Raw genomic sequence first — 12,521 nt, 5'->3', positions numbered from 1 at the left:
TACTGAACTTCACAGTTTCAGGTGAATTTTGGATGTCCCTCCAAATTTCAGGGAATGGCAGTTAGTAGTGTGTAGTATGGAAGTAGGCTGTTTCTTCAATCAAAAACTGTAAGAACATGATGACCAATCCTAACTTTTGACTGTTTAAAACATATGTTGTGTATTATCTTACTCACTGGTAAGACAAGTGGTGTGTGGAGCAACTGCTGTAAGATCTATGATGTTCTAAAGGACCAGTACCAACAACCAGAGACACAAAGGGCAGAGAAAGTAACTACCACAACGAAATGATGATGAGCCATACAGATTGATACCATTGCATGCAAAGCAATGACACTTTCAATACACCCATTTTCACAAAAGAGAAAATATTCTTAGATTACGGTTCTTACATGAGTCAGTGCAGTGGGAACACGGTCCTACTCTTTGATGTACGTATTTCCAAACAGAAAGCACTGACTTAAACCAGGTCTGCTTTACTAGCCCTCGTATAAAGGATTATAGTGAACCTTGTTATTGACCGGTCTCTGTATTTTCCCAGTTTTTGTTCTTACTTGATTGCTTCCAGTGATTCTTTTTACTTGCCATTTACTGCCTGTACTTTCCCATGGTACCACTTCTTTTTCCTTTCTTTCTCCTACAATTTTTAACTCTTTTCATTCCATCTCACAGTATTTTAATCTGTACATTTCACAGATAACTCAAATTATAGACATTACCCCTGTGAGTTAAAGACTAAGTTATACTTTCCTGACACAGATTGTTGTGGAGAAAAGATGACTGAAATCTTCCAGAGAGGATATAATGAATTCTGAAAATCAGTTTTTGTATGCTCTGTGCATGTTCTTGCTTCTGAGTGGAAGACCAAGAGTTATTTCTCAAAGTGTCAAAGTGAACTTCTTCACACCACTGCATATTATCAATCTCACTTAAAATTGCTGGTGACATCTTGACTTGTTTATCATAGTCTAAGAAATGATGGTAACTTTTAATTTTTAAACTATATTACACAATTTGAAAATGACTTGGACTTTTTGATTATACAGTTTCACGAGCTTAAAATTGCAAAATTCAAGAAGTGGGATGAGGTAAGAAATTAAAGTCCTTGTCTAGAAGAAAAAATTGTTAGTTCTCTTCTTTTCAGCTATAAATTGTAGAATACGGTGTGTGCCGAACATACATGGCCAGGCAGGTGGATGTTGTGTAGAGGCATATGTATTCCAGGTGGGACTACAGTACCCCAACTCCCAGAATTTACCCATTTTGGTTAACAATACACAACAAATTGCTGAGATGGGAACAAGTGAGAGACTGGAATTGACTCTTTGCCATGAGAATTCAAATCAACGCTCCTGGAGCTTAAAGTATTTGCTATAATAAACATTTAACTGTTTGTTCCACAGAGAAGAGCGCCACGAGGAGCAAAAGCACCCCCCCATGCAGAACATCTTGTAGTTTGCTCGCTAGTTTATTCACCTTGGGAAGATAAGGAGCTGGGAAGACAAATCCCCTCAGGCAGGGAGTGAAAAAACTTGAGTCTCATAATTTAGCTTGGCTGAGGACTCCTGGGGCAGAAAACTGACAACTGCACTTCTGACAAATTACGTGATGTGAGCCCCAGAATTTGCTCTTTTCATTCTTCTTTTCCATCTTCAATTTGATACCATTCTGTAAATTTAGGTCGACTTTATGAATAGCTTTAGGAGGACCAATACCACATTTTTCAGCACACGTGCCTTTCACTTCGTTTTCTTCCTCACTTCAAACACCAGGTTGCCCAATTATTTTAAAACTCTGTTGATATGAGCAATGAATAGGCAAATAATATCACTGGAGTAAGAGGTCACGGAAATTTAATAATCATGCATTTTATTGATAGACAGGTGCCTCAGTTGCATTTTTCCTCATTAGATATAATTTTACTATTAGATAATGTAAGAAATATTAATTGAATATTAATTGCTATAGGTCTAAATGTAAAAGTTCCTGTATATTCTGAAAAAAGAAAAAATGCTCAAAAGGAAACTGAAAAAAGCAGTACTCCTTCTAAATAAGATTTCAGTATGTCTAAGCTATCCCCCGAACCCCAAATATTAGTGACAATAGCTGAAAATAAACCTTGTGCTGTCGGTCTCCCTATGCCTCAAGGTTACTAGTGTTTCATAAGCATTTGGTGTCAGGCCCTAGCTTCTCCTCACTGAAAAGCTGTCTCCCGACGCCTATATATTGAAAATGCAGTTAAGATATACTCTGTGATGTGAACTAATGGGAGCCAGGCAGCAGCTACAGTTCCTGCTTGCGGGATGAGTTTATGAGTGTCAGATTTTTTGCCATGTGAATATATCTGGAACTCCTGCTACAGAGATTATGCCCAGAATATTTATCTTCATCAAAGTACTTTGAAATTTATTTGTACAAAAATCATCTTACATTTCTTACGTAAGAGAATTCCTTAAAGAGTTTTATTAGCTGTAACAGGGAAAAATAATCAGGTAACTATACGCACTAATCAACAGAAAGATAATAAAAGTTATTGAATGAAACTGAAAAGGGGATGCTCATAGTAAGAACTTAAATGTTTGTTTTCTTTTCTCAGTAGAGGGCAGCCTCAAAACAGTAACAGCAGGCAAAAACAACAGCAGGCAACAATAAATACCATTTAACCTAAATCCCTGGAAAGTAGAACAAAGCTTTCTCAGATCATTCCATCGCATCCCCCTACAACACTGACTGTAGCTCTTTTCATCAGGTTTGTGTAGCCCTGAACACGAGCCAGTTAACTACCACCATGACTAACTGGCTCTCTTGACTACCATGGTCTTGTTTACAATATGACATACGAAACGACTACTACACTTCATGCATTTTATTAGGCAACAGGATCATAGAAAAACTGAAATACTGGAGTTATGATCTTTAATCCTCTATCTCATAAGGAAGATCAGAAAGAACTCCACGGTACAAGCATTCAACACTGCATTTCCTACAGTAAACATGCTTTCCATGACCTTGAAGAAAGTGTATGTATATAAAACACTTGCGCTAAGTAGGAAAACTAATCAGTATTTGTATTCAGGGAGGCCATAACTGACCAACACTTGACTTTGCCAGTAAGGAACATTACCTAACGTCTTCTCTCAGGAAAATGAATACTGCAACTTGAAATGACTGGGAGCAGACACGACATACATCGCTCCTTCAACGGACAGGATCACAACACTCCATACAAACTATGTACTACATAATGATCTGTTATCATATAATATTATCATCTATGGTCAAACATTTAAATGCTACACTTAATTTGCCACATAGACAATGCCGATACCTTAACAATGGTGTTCATTTGTGCATTCTGGCCTAAAAAATCTCTTCAGCAACAGCCCATAAAAGGTGGGATGAAATTACATCACTCAAATGTCTTCCACTGCTCTCTCCCCCTGCCAGCCACCTTTAATTTGCTTCGCTGCAATAGGATTTTGTGATAGAAAGTTATTAAATCACCAAGCCCGTGACTTCTTTGTCTTGACAGCAGAATAGACTAAATGACCTTGGCTAATTTCAGTGAGCCACATCATGCTCTATTAAGGCAAAAAGATGGGAAAGAGAGTAATATACAAGAAATTGGATATTTGGATGGTGAAATGAGACAGAGATACAATAAAACCAAAAAAGGCAAAATAAGCCTTTGCCCAGACAAATTTAGTTATTTACCAGCAGTTCTGTTCCAAATCAAAAATACCTATGATCGTCTTATTTTAGTGCCTACACCTCTTTTCTGTCTTATAACCACAAGTAAAAAGCCTGATGCAGAACGCAGAGCCGTTGCAGAGGGAATAATTTTCAACGTTACCTGATGGTTTCAGCAGCCCCACTGGTATGGCAGAAGCACTGTGAGATCTCCTGGGGGTTCAAGGTTTCACTAGCCTGATGTTACACTGTGTACATCAGAGTCTTAAAGGATGACTGATTTAAAGCTGGTCAGAATAAACTAAACGAGTTTACAGGGATTTCTTTAGCAGGTGTGCACTACTTCCAGAAACAGTCTCATGTGAAAAAGTTGGGAACATTTATAATTCTACACTATTTTAGATTTCCTTGGTTAGCTTATTACACGACTTCATGACAGAGAAAGAAAAACAAAAAAAATAAAGAAAAAAAAAGTTAAGACTAGGATTTAAATGCAGCTTGATAACTTTCAAGTTTATAATTTTGCCTCATTCTTGAATGGTCTGAAGTTTCCATATAATTCTGAAATTTGTATTTTCCCCTCTGGTAAACACTACTTAAAATTTCCCAGTGTTCCATCTGTAGAAGTGCCAGACAAAAACATGATTCAGTAATAGCACCATTTATCTTCATCTTATGATAACAATTCATTGAAAAAGCCTAAACAGAAAAATAATACTCTGATTATAGGCTGCTACAAACATAACAACTAGCTGGCCAAATCTTCTGTATGTGTGTTTTGCAGTTTTTTAATACTAAATGATCCAGGGTTTGCCTTTATGTATTTTATTGACTAGAGATCATGACTCAGATCATGGTTCACAAAGATCCAAATAATCCAAAGACTTGGCAGGTTTCTATGAGATCTGTTGAGTTCAGTAAAACTTTAAGTTTTAATTTAAAAAAAGGTATCTCAAGTAACCCCTGTGATGTCTCCTAGATTTTCTTAGTATTAATTAACTTAAAAATACGTTGGATTACATCGAGTCAATACATCAAACAAAAATTTGAGGTTACTTTCAGAAGATATTTAGTCTTCTGAAGGTAATGGAGATTCTTCTGTATACCCAGGCTGGTCTTGTCAACGGTGCTAGGTAGACAGACAGGTAGACAGGCAGGCAATTACCTTATGTATGGTGACTCGCCAAATAGCAAGGGGCTTGAATGGATGTTGCAGTCTTGCTATAATGATTAATTTCAATATGAGATGGTATAAGCAATCTGAATAATCAGTAATTCAGATGGGAAAAGATACAGTCACATTTTTCATGCAACTCCAACCACAGTGGGGAGCTGCTGTGACTCAGAGCCAGGAAGAGCAACGTCCTGAGCTCCCTTGAGCCCGGTTCCACCGCCTCCTGCAAGTCACAGGGACGGCATACTGGCCAGATACTACTGATAGTAGCAGTGACTGGAATGAGAGAAAGCATCCTCAAAAACCTGCTCACTCCTTTGCACTTAGAATCATAGAAACATAGAATTGTTTAGGCTGGAAAAGACTTTTAAGATCATCAAGTCCAACCATTAACCTGATCCTGCCAAGTCCACCACTAAACCACGTCCCTAAGTGCCTCATCCACATGTCTTTTAGATACCTCCAGAGATGGTGACTCAACCACCTCCCTGGGCAGTCTGTTCCAGTGTCCGACAACCCTTTCAGGGAAGAAGTTTTTCCTAATATCCAGCCTAAGCCTCCCCTGGCGCAACTTGAGGCCATTTCCTCTTGTCCTGTCACTTGTCACTTGGGAGAAGAGACCAACACCCACCTCTCTGCAACCCCCTTTCAGGTAATTGTAGAGAGCGATGAGGTCTCCCCTCAGCCTCCTCTTCTCCAGACTGAACAACCCCAGCTCCCTCAGCCGCTCCTCATCAGACTTGTGCTCCAGACCCCTCACCAGCTTCATCGCCCTTCTCTGGACACGCTCCAGCACCTCAATGTCCTTCTTGTAGTGAGGGGCCCAAAACTGAACACAGCATTCGAGGTGCGGCCTCACCAGCACCGAGTACAGGGGCACGATCACCTCCCTGCTCCTGCTGCCACACTGTTTCTGATACAGGCCAGGATGCCGTTGGCCTTCTTGGCCACCTGGGCACACTGCTGGCTCATATTCAGCCGGGTGTTGATCAAATAAACTTCAGGGGTTCAGCGCAAGTACAGACTTCCAGGGAATCCCCACAGCATTCCTGCTTTCCCGTTCCCAAAGAATTGGGTTGTCTATCCTCCAAAGAAGTACAGAGCATAAGCCATGTCAAGGCTGTGATGGAAGACTATTTAATGAGATCCCAATGTACTCTATCATTAATGTGCCTGTTGGAGAAGAGTACATTCAGACTATTAATGTTGCTATTATTTTGTCTTGTCAGCTAGGATGGATAAACTTGCTGCAGTATTCCCACTGCATAATACAACACAGTCCATAGAAATGCAATGGATACTGCAGTATAATGGAAAATACACTTCAACTTTAAAGTCAGAGCATCAGCGTGTAATTAGGGCCTTCATGGGCTCTTACCTGGGCCTCTTTTAATTCCGTGTCAGTTTTGCTTCTTGGTAATTATTCAAAAAATGTTCCTTTTTATGATAAATTGGCATAAGCCAAAGATATGCAGAGTATTTGTGCTAGCATTTTTTTCAGTAATCTTTTAGTATTTTCTGGCTAGAATATCCAGAATTTTAGCATAACTATTTCTGCAGCTATTAATAATAACTTATTCCTTAAGTTAGTTAAGTGAAAAAGGACATTTCTACATTCTGTAAAAGTTCTAGTTCTCTATAGCTGCAACTCAGAAACAGACCAAAAACTAATTTTGGCATATCACCTTCAATTTTTTGCCATATATATATATATATTTTTGCCATTTTTTTATATATATCTATATAAAAAGTACTGATTTATAAAACTGTGCAGATCACCTCTGCAGCTCTATAAAAACCCTTTTCTAAGATTCATGGGAATGTGATTGTAAGTCCCTAGAAATTATCTTAAGGATCTATCTAATCCTTTACCTACTCAAGGCCAGGTTACTCCATCTAATCCATGACGGATATTTGTCCAAGCTGTTCCTAAAACGTTCAGAGAAAAAAAAAAAAAAAAGAGGTATTTTAACCTTCAAAAGACAACAAAATCAGAGGCTGGAGCAAGCTGTAGCCACATGACACCTGCTTTGACTGAGCACAGCCAGTCCCAGTCCTGTCCTGGCGATGCCCTCAGCAAACTCATCGAGGGCTTGCCAATATGGGACTGGGATGAACCATGGGAAGGAAAGATAAATAGTTCAGCTTGCAATAATTCAGCGACTCCCCTGTGGCAGAAGACTTCTCAGCTCATCGCATGGCTGAGCTTTAAAAGTGGCTGAAAATGCAACTGAAATAAAGACCTCGTTCTCAGAAGAAACCTTTAACTGTGTTAAAGAAAGAAGCTTAATTGTCCAGAGCAGCTCTGGATCAGTCTTCTACCAGAACTACTCACAGCTGGGTCTAGTTTTGGCATTGGTAAATTTTATCTGAGCCTTATCAAGCCTCCAAATAGCTGATGGGCACCAACTCCCCCATTCAGCAGGATTGGATCGTGGTGAAATTATCTGATGAATCTCAGAAAGCTGATCATCCCCAGCCTACACTTTATAGGAGGGGTTAGTATATATGTTGATCCCTTGCTTATTCAGCCTCTCTGAAGCATTCTTAGGTCAAAAAACAGCAAAGAATCCAAAATGACCAAATGCAGATATCTTATCACTGTTACATGCTGTGAGTTTCAGTTTCAGTGAACCATGCACCCCTTCTCCTCTGAAGGACATTGAAACACATAATGTGAAACAACCATACATAATAAAACATTTTTTATTTCATATTGCCACAACCCCTCCTGAATTTATGCATTACATTCACCAGCAAAAATGCATATGTGCCAGAAATAAAAGATGATGAGACAGGAATGTCATTGTATTTACTACTATTTCCTTGAAACTTCACATACATTACCATCTCACACTGCAGATATAATCATATTTTTACTTGCCCAGAAAAAGGTGCAGGCCTGAATGTATCTCTAAAAGATCATAATATAATGAATTAACATAAGAATGTTAAATTTAGAGAAAGAAATTCCAGTTACTGAATGCATATACACCATTAGTTCTTAAACATTATCAGAAGCTGTCACCCCTGTGGACTTGTGACCTGTACACAGAAATGGTCTTTGCCATGGTCACACACCCCATACTTTGTACCATAACTTATTTTCCTGGTGCATAGGCCGTGATTTATTTACACAGCACTATCACTGTCACTAGCAATAGATTATATTAACATAGTCAGCTCTGTGACCAACTGACTTGTATGTAGTTAAATATTTAAAACTGCTATTATCCTCTTGATCAATCAAAAATCTCATACGAACAGTATTAATTAAAGAGGAACATACTTAGAATGCCATTTTTGTTACTAATATCGAGAAAAAGCTATTTGGCTAGGTTTCTGAAGCAACTTTGCAGCTTTTGACTCAACGGTTACCCACGCATTGTTCTGATATATAGATATAGAGAGCATAATGTAAAGTTACTGTTTTCTGTATTCTTTGGCTTTGCTGATAGCAATGTGTCCACTAATAATTTAAGAACTGCCTCTAACAAGCAAGTCAAAATACATAATTGCTACAAAAATCAATATTAATGAGTTGTTAACCATTTACTAGACAAGATACTGGGAGACAACTTTAAATTCTTAATAAAATACAATATAAAAGAACTTCATTATCTATGTGTTCTGTGTGGTGTAGACCAAATGTTTTTTTAGTATATTTCACTAAATTCTATGGTAATTTATTAGAGCAGACATTAATTTTACCATTGGGAAGTTTTCATATTCATATATGATAATAAAGAAAGGAGTGGGAATCAACATGAACCTTACAAGGTGTATTTAGGCATAAATTAAAAGGGCATGAATAAAGATTAGGTATTTCATGTGCCATCACATTCCAAAGTACAGACTACATATACAAAATGATACTTATGAATACCAAACATATTTAATTTACACTAACATAGGATTTTATTTTTAGCTCATTCATTTTTTCTGATTCCATTAAAATCCTAATTTAAAGAGTTAAAATACAATAAAATACAAGAGAGTTATAATACAATAATTATGCAGCACTGGAAGTTTTTAATCCTCTGCCATTTAAACCATAGTAATTTAAATAAATATATGAATTATTAAGAAATATACATTTAAACAGTGCTTAATGGATCAATACTGTTCTCTGAAAAACACTCACCTACAACTTCAGAAAGCTCCAGTATCGGCCAAATACTGCTTTGGCCAGTTTAACTTTTGGGGTTTTTTGGATGCTGAGACCAGTGCTAAAATCAATATGCTGACACAAATTTTGATTTTGTGTTGTGATCATTGAACAAGGACTATACAAAAGTAGAGCCTTTCAGAAAAGAAATGATACCTATCACTGTGAACAAGAATTGTCATATATTTTATGACAGCCTGTATCCTCACCTGGTTATATAAAAATAACTATTTGTAGTTTTGTGAAGTCAGCAGCATTCCATTGATTAATTCCAGCTGGCTTTTTTTTTCTTTTTTTTTTCATATGGCTCATTTTTCATGCAGGCTTAGATTTTACTATGACAGCTCTGGAAATCTGTCCACATGAACTTATATTCTAATTTAACTTTCTGAACTATACCATTAATTGTAGCTTTTACTGCATATTGCCAATTGGATTGTAGCAGAAGTCCCAGGACCTGTCCCTCAGTTTCTGGTTTTGAACATGAGATCTGTTGAGGATCATCAACAATCATTTCCGTAGCAGTGAGGTCTACTGATTGAGAATAACTGACATGTTAATGACTAATGGTATCCAAGATTTGGGCTTAATATGGCAGCCTTATAACTATCCCCAAGGCAGACCTTAATAAGTCTTCTGAGTAGTAGAGCTGAGATATTAAAAACGTTGACTTCAACCAATTTCTCCTTAAGATTTCTCATTGTCAGAATTTGGCAACTGCACTCTTATACACCAGCATAAAATCCCTCCAAAAGCAAGTCCTCAATGTAAAATAGTGCTCACAGCAAATCTGATGTATCTTTCAGTGTTTTTCTTTGGCTTTTCTGTTTAAACAAAAGTTACAAGGAAAAAAATATTCTGGCAAAGTATGCTGCCCAACCTTTGCTCCCTAAGAAAGGGCTTCCTCATCCTTCTTTTGGTATAAACCATTTCCATCATACAACGTTAGTAATAGTTACAGAAAAAGTCTGAAAACCTGTAGGGGCTTTTTACTTGCCTTTACTTCGCACAACATATTTTTAAAATGAACTTGAAACATACATTAAAATATGCCTCTATCATTTAACTTTTGTTTTATATGTATTCCCAAGAATAAGAAAGTTCTGGTTTTCTTTGAACTAAAAAAAAATGCATAGCAGAAGACTTCAGGTTAAAGAATTTTTTCCTCAGCAAATTTACTTACCCCGGCAATGTACTCCTTCGTCATACCCATCAGAACAGTCATAAACACCATTGCAGAGCTGGGACAAGTGAATGCATTTGTTTGTACCGATGCAGCTAACATAATTCGGGGTGCACTTGAAATCTGCTTCCTCAGGACCTAAAAAATACACAGAAAATTTCTTATACATATTTTTATATCTACAATAAAGCAAAGAAAGTTCTATATTGCATTTCCACTTTAAAGCTAAGGGCAACACTCCATGTATTAGTCCATTTTGCAGATTTTTTTGTGCATTATCATTGCTGTATTTAGGAGAATTAAAATAAAGAAATGATTAGTGCAATTAAAAGGAAATCAATGGGTCAGAGAGGATTATTTCCCAAAATATAGGTGTTTCACAGCTGCTAAAATTAAGCTTTGCAAACATTAAAGAGTATCATAAAATTTTCAATTGCCTTGTGAATATCATATCAAATCAAGAATCATATCAAGAGTAACAGGTACCAGTATTTACATTCATTGTTGTGCTATACAGATAATTTTACATATTTATGAAATTACATATAAATGTTACATATTTATGGCTGCATCAGATCAGAGAAACTGTTTCTGCAGCCCAGGAGTCTGCCTCTGAAACTGTGCAGTACAGGGTAGTAGGGAGAAACTAAGGATACTGTGCTTGCTCCCTTTGGGATACCATCCTGGCTGCAATCACTCTGTGTCCCCTTATCCCTGAAGTGTTAAGTGCAGGGATTTTTGACGAAGTACAGGGATTTTTGAGGATGTCTTTTGTTTATCTCTTAGAGAGGGTTCTGACTGATAAAAAACCCCAACAAACATAATTTCACATCATAAAGACTTTGAGATTTTTAACATACTGTAAAGAACATTTAGGGGTCTGAAGGGTTTAGATCATTTAGAGGATGAATCATCATTTATACACAGTATATGATTAGCTGCAGAGACTGAAGGTGTGGAAATTTTTCAGGAAACAACTTAAAGCTTCTTGATTGCATGTGTTGGAGCCTTGAGTCTGTGCTAAACTCTGACAGCTAGTAACAGTCCTCAAGGGAAATATACCCTAGGACGCGCTGTGCTCAAGTGCAATATGCTTCCACTTTCTTTGAGGCACTAACTCCAAGACGAAGGACAGAAATCACAGGCAGTAGCTGAAAGCTCCCTCGTAAGTGGGAAAATCTCAGCTTTGGTAGGTCTGGTCTCTTGAAGTCAGCAGTAGAAAGCAAAGGAGAGCTCTGGGATGAATTACGATTTCTATAACAAATACAGATAGCTCTTAGCTCAGCCCATTAAATAAAAATCCTAACTTAAAAAACTTGTCCCAATTAGCAAACATAAATTAAAAATTCCCACTGCCGTGATACATATCAGGAAACCATCCACCATTTACAGTGGGCACAACAAATATCAATTTTCAGTGGTTTACAATGTTTTTGCCTGTATTCTTTTATGCAGCTCCCACTGGCACAAGGCAGGTGCTCCCCTTCCCCAAGCAGAGCACGCGCCCCTAAAAGGGCCGCATCCACTGCGCAGGAAGGCATGATGTACAGCGTCCTGCTTCCCTCCTCTGACCTCTCCAGCTTCACATCTTGCACCGATGGAGTGACACCAATTACATCCTTGATGTATCACTGATTAAAAGAAACATAGCACACTGGTACTAGGGAGAAAAAGGCAATGGATATGGGGATGAATGTACTCTGTCTTAAACAATTTGTGTGCTTCCAGGATGAAAAAAAAACCCATATTTTTTTATGATGGCCATGTGTTACTTTCACTTTTTCAAGAAAACTGCGTTCCTAAGCTAAGGATAAGGGCTCAAAATACCTTCTGACCTCAGAGAAAAACTATTCTCACTATGTTCTAGGTTAAATAACTGCTTAGCAAATGTAGAGGTATTAAAACACTTCACAAAGAATACATTTTTCCTATATTTTCCAGTAAAATATAGGAGAAAATTAACAACAGAAAGTCGAGATGATTAAAACTTATCCTAGATGTCAGGACTCAAAGAACACAGTAATAGGAATCAGAGAGGTGTGACCTGCAGTGCTGGCAGAGACCCCTGCACCATGCAAGAAAACGAGAGGTGGGGGCAATGCAGGTCCATGCCCTTCCCAGGCAGCATGGCCACTGCGGTGGGTGCGGGGCGGAGGGGGGACTGTTTCACTTGGCCTTTAGGCCTTTTACTTATTTTTTTTTTTTCTGTTAACTGGAGATAGGACATATCATCCCATGAAGCATCCCATGCACACATGCACATAAAGCTCTCTACAGTACCTACAGCCTCTGGCAGTGCCCAGCGT

The 12,521-nt window shown here is 37.9% G+C and overlaps 1 protein-coding gene across 1 annotated transcript in view; it reads right to left on the bottom strand.

Moving 5' to 3' along the window:
• The window catches only part of LRP1B (LDL receptor related protein 1B), a 587,356-nt gene that overhangs the window by 459,564 nt on the left and 115,271 nt on the right, over positions 1–12,521 (bottom strand). The window contains exon 2 of the mRNA XM_059820081.1: positions 10,216–10,353. The gene's annotated coding sequence lies outside the window, so the exon portion shown is untranslated. The remainder of the gene's footprint in view (positions 1–10,215; positions 10,354–12,521) is intronic.

This window comes from Gavia stellata, chromosome 8 (genome assembly GCF_030936135.1).
Source record: "Gavia stellata isolate bGavSte3 chromosome 8, bGavSte3.hap2, whole genome shotgun sequence".
NCBI lineage: Eukaryota > Metazoa > Chordata > Aves > Gaviiformes > Gaviidae > Gavia > Gavia stellata.
The sequence above is the reverse complement of the archived record's forward strand: the minus strand, read 5'-3'. Positions and strand labels throughout refer to the sequence as shown.